Here is a 6502-nt window from a genome sequence, read left to right as displayed (position 1 = left end):
TACAACATTGTGGGTCAAAGCATCGGTAATATGTTGTAGATTTCTGTGATTCTATTAAACTCAAGGGAAATCTCCTATCCCACAGAGTGGTGACTAGTTGCAATCTGTCATCTCAGGGAGAGTGAGAGGGGAACGGCAGGGATAGATTTTCATATACTGAAATGGAACAGAAACATGGGCAGGGACAAGATGGGCCGAGTGGCCTCTCAAGCGAGACACGGGATTTGATACAGAACTGATTTATCTTTCACAGATCCACAATATTAAACACAAGTCTAGTTTAAGGCTAACATCAACAGAACAGACTCCTCCAATGCTCCGAGACCAGGGTTCAGTCCTGGGTGCGATGAGCAGCCGCAAGAACTGCAGAATCTGACAGTAACAGTCCCTCATGAACCTGCAGCTGCCTTCAGTCACCGTGATGGTTAAACATTTAACACGGAGCTGATTTGAACTTCCTCCCTGATGTGAAGTTGCTGGTGTTGCTGCAGCTGGGATGATTGAGTGAAACTCTTTGCTCACTCCGGACAGAAATGTGGCCTCTATTTATTGTGAACTCACCGGAGCATCACAAGGTGGGTTAACTGAATGAGTCTCTTCGCACACACGGAGCAGGTGAACGGCCGCTTCCCAGTGCGAAGCTGTTAGTGTATCTGCGATGGCCGACTGAATCCCTTCCAGAATCCCTTCCAAAATGAGAGCCAGTGAATGACGTCACAGTGCTATCAACGTCATGGCGATGTATCCAATCAGATCACGGGCATGGACACATGTTCGGGCTCTCCTTGTAGCGAGTGAGGCGCTGTCTTCTCCAGCATCTCCGCCTCCACATTCAAGAACCGGCGGCATTCAAGCGCTGGTGAACTGACAGATACAGCGGAACTATCGTGCTGTTGTGGTTGTGATTCCCATACACAAATCCTTTGTCTTTTCTACACTGTTAAAAGCTTACAAAGCACGTCGGTGGGTGAAGGACAACATTTCCACTCAGATTATTTAGTTTCCATGGTGCCTTCTGAGAAAAACACTGTCACAACTCAAAACAACTTGGGGGGACAAGACTTCATCTTCTAACTGGCCACAGTTCCGGCATCAGGAACAATATCAAACTCTCTGCCTCCCTCTTTGTATCAAAATGGATCATTCCTCCCCTTCATCGGTCTGTGACTTGGCTCAGTTTGTCTGTCTCCTTCACATTCTGAGCATGCGCCACACACCCACTGAGATCACATTTTATTTACACGGCTGCGACTAGAGACTTTCTGATTATTATGTCCCTCCCGGCATTTGACGGAGGTAAACTCAGAGTTAGCAACGGTATTGAACATCGGGAGTAGGTGATTAGGCTTTTTCGTTGGAGATCGATAAACTGCCGGTCGTGTGTGGCTGTATGAGTGGGTCGTTTTCAGACTGGAAGGAGGTAGCGTTTGGAGTACCCCAGAGATCAGCCCTGACCACAGTTGTTCACAGTTTAATGTCCTGGCGGAGGCAGCGAGATGAGAGATGTCCCAGTCTGCTGGTGAGGCAGAAAGAGTGGAGTTGGGGGAGGGGAGGCTATTCACATGCAATTTCGTAGCTTTGCAATCAGTACATAGTGCACTGTGGGGCTGCAGTGACGGGATCCAATCTGCTAATTAAATTTGCTGACGGCACTACATTGATCGGCCGAATCCCAAATAATAACGAGGCAACCGACAGAGAAGAAGTCATCACCCCGACACAGTGGTGTCAAGAAAACAACCTCTCCCTCATTGTGACAAAAACACAGGAGCTGGTTGTGGATTACAGGAGGAATGGAGACAGGGACCAAATTCAACATTTCCAAGTCTGTTATTGACACAAAATGCACATTTTAATAGTGATCATGACGCAATGTATTTTATATATTGTTGATGACATAAAACATATTTATAGATTGTTACTGACAGAGAATCATATCATTTGTGTTCCGTGTGTTATCTGAAAGTACTTGCCTGTGATGCTGCCACAAGTCAGTGTTTCTCTGTACCTCTACCTTCCCATACGTGTGCACTTGGCAATAAATTCAACAGGACCTGAGAAATCTCAGTGAGATTTGATTAGTGATGATCATCTTGGCAGCTCGGTAGGTCGAATGTATGAGACAATACACTGTTGAATGCAAAACCCTGAGCATTGTCGATGATCAGTGGGATCTTAGACTCCAAGTTCATCGCTCCCTGAAAGAGACTGCACAGATTGATCGGGTGGATAAGAAGGCAAATGACATGGTTGTCTTTATTAGTTGAAGCACTGAGTTCAAAAGTCGGGAAGTTGTGTTGCGGCTGTTACGAGCCTGCGTTCCTACTGTGACTGTTTCTTTAAGAGCGCCGGCGTGAGGAGGCGGGACTATGACGTCAGTCACAGGCTGACAGCGCTGATTGTGGACTGAACCATAAGAGAGAGAGAGCGATCTGCAGACAGGCAGTCGGCCAGTCTAAAGAGAGAGAGAGACTGGAAAAGCTGATCGCTTCAGTTAGTTGCAGCTGAGGCTTTGAACTCTCCTATGCCCGCAAGAGTGGGTTGATCATCGGTACACGGAAACACAACGAATGTGTGTGGCTGTCATTTCGTATAATCCATAGGAGTGGGTTTTGGAATATCTTGTGTTAATCCTTGCCTGGGTATGCCGTGTGGTAACCCCTGGAAGACGGTATTCCTCTGACAGGTCACTTTCGCTGATAACTCGTATGTGGACGGATTCAACGGATAAGAACTTCGTCGACGGTTATTTTGAAGTAACCGCCTTTTCTCTACATTTCACTCCGGATCACAAATATCTCTCTCCCATCATTTATTCCGTGGATTACTGAACTTTCCTTCTTTACCATCTCAAGACTCTAAGCTTTGTTTCCTCAGGCTCGATAGTCTGGGGAATTATATTTACACATATATCCACTGAACACTGTTAACTTTCGTTAAGTTACTATGTTATAAGTAAATACTAATAAACAGAGTGTTTTAACCATCAAAACCAGACTCCAGTGTGAAATTTATTGCTGCTGGTTCGTTTCTAAAACTTCACAGTTCGTAACACAGCTTTATAAAACTAGTTAGACCACATCTGGAGTGTTTCATATAGTTCTGGTCGCCCCCATTCTCGGAAGGATGTCGGGGCTTTGGAGAGGGCGGGGAAGAGTTTTACCAGGACACTGCCTGGATTAGAGGGCATGAGCTATAACGAGAGATTGGACGAACACAAAGTACACTGCTGATGCTGTGGTCAAATCAACACGTACACACACGCTGGAGGAACTCAGGACTGACGAAGGGTCTCGGCCCGAAACGTTGACTGCTCGTTTCTTCGGATGCAGCCCGACCTGGTTGGACAAACTTGTGTTGTTTTCTCCGGAGCAGCGCAGGCTGGGGTGAGACTTGATGGACGTTTATAAGATTAAGAGAGGAATAGACAGAGTGGACAGATGATATATTTTTCCTGGGGGTTGAAATGTCTAACACATTTAAGGTGAGCGTCGATGTGAGCGGCAAGTTTGCTTCTTTCCACAGAGTAGCGGGTAACTGGATCTCTCTGGGGTGGGAGACCAAAACCGGTCACGTGATGCAGTTTACCCCCCCCCCCCCAATTAAACCGTAGGTGGGCAACATCGCGCTGCCGTTTCTGTGGCCCCGCCCTCCTGATGACGTACCACACTTCGCGCATGCTCACTGTCTCCGGGTGTGCGGTGTATTCCTTAACGCTCGGTGCTGAAGTCTGCGGGATCGAGAAAGGCTTCTCGTCTCGTATATCCGGGAGCCGGGGCTCTGGATTACTGTCTCCGGGCTGAAGATATCACTTTCCTATTGGTGAGTATTGAGACCGATCCCGAGCAGGGAGGTCTGATGTTGGCCGTCAGCCCCGAACTGAGGGCCAGTTACTCATTTATTTTCCAGTTATATGGGCTCGGCAAAAATATGTCGACTTCACTTAATCTGCTTTCAACGATTCAAACCAGGAGCCCAGGCTGTCTATTTCCGCAGAATTGAAATGGGAGACCAACCAACAGGTCACGTGAGGCTGCGTGCTGCAGATCCGCCCCGCCCTCCGCTTTGTGACGGAGGATCAAGTGAAGTGTTGATAACAAGGTTAACATGAATAATATCAGGAACGATCGGCTTCATGTATGAGGAGCATTTGATGGTTCCGGACCTGTGCTCGATGGAGTTCAGAGGGACGGTGGGGGTGGTGGAGGGATGTATGGTTAAGTAAACATACCGAATGCTAAAATGCCTGGATACAGTGTACATGGAGAGGATGTTTCCATTAGACAGAGAGTCTGTGATCTGACAGCACCATCTCAGAATAAAAATACCTCCTGTTAAAATTCAGCTGAGAAAAATCTTTTGGCCAAAAGGTGTCTGAAGTGTGGAATTTGTGAAGTTTGGTAGAGGCTGCCGTTTGGGTATATTTATGAGGGAGATTAATACATTAAAGATTGTTAAGTAGCTACAGGGTTACAGGAGGAAGGCAAGAATATGGTGTTGGAATAAAAATCAACCATGGATGAATGATGGGGCAGATCAGAAGGATTGAATCATCTGAATCTGTTCCTTCTGCCTGACCATGACTGAATGATGGCTCCTTCTGATTCCATATCGTTTTGTGACGTGTGTGGGACAATAAAAGATTGCTCACTGAGATCATTACTGTATATTTGCCTTCAATATTTAAATTTCAGTGAGTTTTGTTCTTAATAACATGAATCGGAAATGTTTGGTTCTCTTTGTTATTGTTAATATGCTTCAATATCTTTCAATTTAAAGTTAGACCTGCAGTGAGAGATTTATTGGAAGAAAAACCCCAACTGGAGGAAAACCACGACTGATGACGAGGGAGCAGCAACAAGTGAACCAACCTGAGGACTGGGAGCATCAATCAGAGAGAACCCAACTGACTCGGAGATTCCAGTGATTCAGTCAGGAGAAATTTTGGTGAGTCTTACTTCCTGTTCTTTAGACATTTCATACCTGTACAGTGGAAGGTAGCAAATAGCTGGAGTGAGACTGAACATGTCCAGAAGTACCAGTTATGCCTCTGTCAGACCCAGTTGCAATCACTCCAGGTCTGGTAATGTGCATCCAGCAACCCTTTGAAACCACTCCCATTATGTGGAAGTCGAATCTGGATAAAGTCACTGAGAGACTGTATAAGTACAAACTCTTTATTCCAAGCATCGGGCTTACTCAGTTAGTCGCTCAAACAGGAACAGTTGATGACTGTTCCCGCCCAATCCACTAACTGACTAACAATTCCCCTTACACCACTGATATATCCGTCCAGATACCCTCCACACAAGACATGCTGGAGCCAAAGTTATTTACTACATGAGAAGCTGGAGCCCCTAAAGACAGAGAACAAAACAGTCATAATGGCTTACACACATAGAACAGACTGAAGCTGTCCTATCTCTACACATGAGTGCACAATTCAGATAAGCATCCTGAAACCCTAGCTAGCTACCCTCAAGAAGAAATATGGCTCAGCATGGCTTAGCACATCTGTTGATTATCAGCAGTTTCTTTCAGAAAAACAGGCTGCTATTTTTTAACAAAGTGTTAACCCTTTTACACATTTTGTCATTCCCTCCTTTTGATCATTACATGATCAACAAAGCAGTAATTTTTTTGCAGGGAAAGCAAATGAGTACAACATTGACTTATCAGTGGGAAAAAAAAACAGTGTACAACAGTATTTATAACAATGATATGGACAACTATTAGGTCATAATGCAATATCCTGTTCCATGTATTACTGAACATACCTTCAAAGACCACCACTTCGATCCTTCAGTGAACCGATGTAAATCATGCTCTGCTTTCTATCTAGTAGCTATCAATCACCTTGGCAGTGTGCTTGGAGAGGGATGTAATGTTAGTAGATTCATCAAGGATATAGGTGCAGCATTCTGTGTCAATAATAGCACAGGTTCCCCCTTTCTCAGCTGGGTTAAAGTCTACAATTTTGTTGGACTGTTTGCCAGATTGCAATCATTTCGGTGGATATTTCTGTTACTTGGGCCTGTGTTTCTGTCAGGGTCCCTGCAGTGTTGTGGCCAGCTCCTCAAGTGCTGTAGGTAAATTGATGGTCTCTCGTGAATTCCTGGCTACTCCATAGGCGAGAAAAGCGATCATCCAAAAGCACTCAATCTGTTATTCCTCTCTGCTGCTGGGCACCTGCAACTAAGACCAGGATTCATGTTTCCCAGTGTAGGAAATTCCATTTGATGGGAACTTGAGATACCATCCCTCAAAACACTGACAGCCACTGTCATCTCTGACTGGACCGCAGTTCCTCACCTCACTTCCCCGGGTGTTATTTGAGAAATCCCAGGCTTAGAGTTCCTCACTCTGGTTGAGTGGAATTACTGACATTGGAAAAATAGTTTTACCATGCTGTGAAATTGCAGCACAAACGCAGCAGGCCCCTAGTTCTGCCTATATGGCACAGGTGTGACAGAGAGACAGAAAGGTGTTAACATGGGGGCCC

Source organism: Hypanus sabinus, unplaced genomic scaffold (assembly GCF_030144855.1).
Source record: "Hypanus sabinus isolate sHypSab1 unplaced genomic scaffold, sHypSab1.hap1 scaffold_246, whole genome shotgun sequence".
Classification (NCBI taxonomy): domain Eukaryota; kingdom Metazoa; phylum Chordata; class Chondrichthyes; order Myliobatiformes; family Dasyatidae; genus Hypanus; species Hypanus sabinus.
This window is presented reverse-complemented; position numbering follows the sequence as displayed.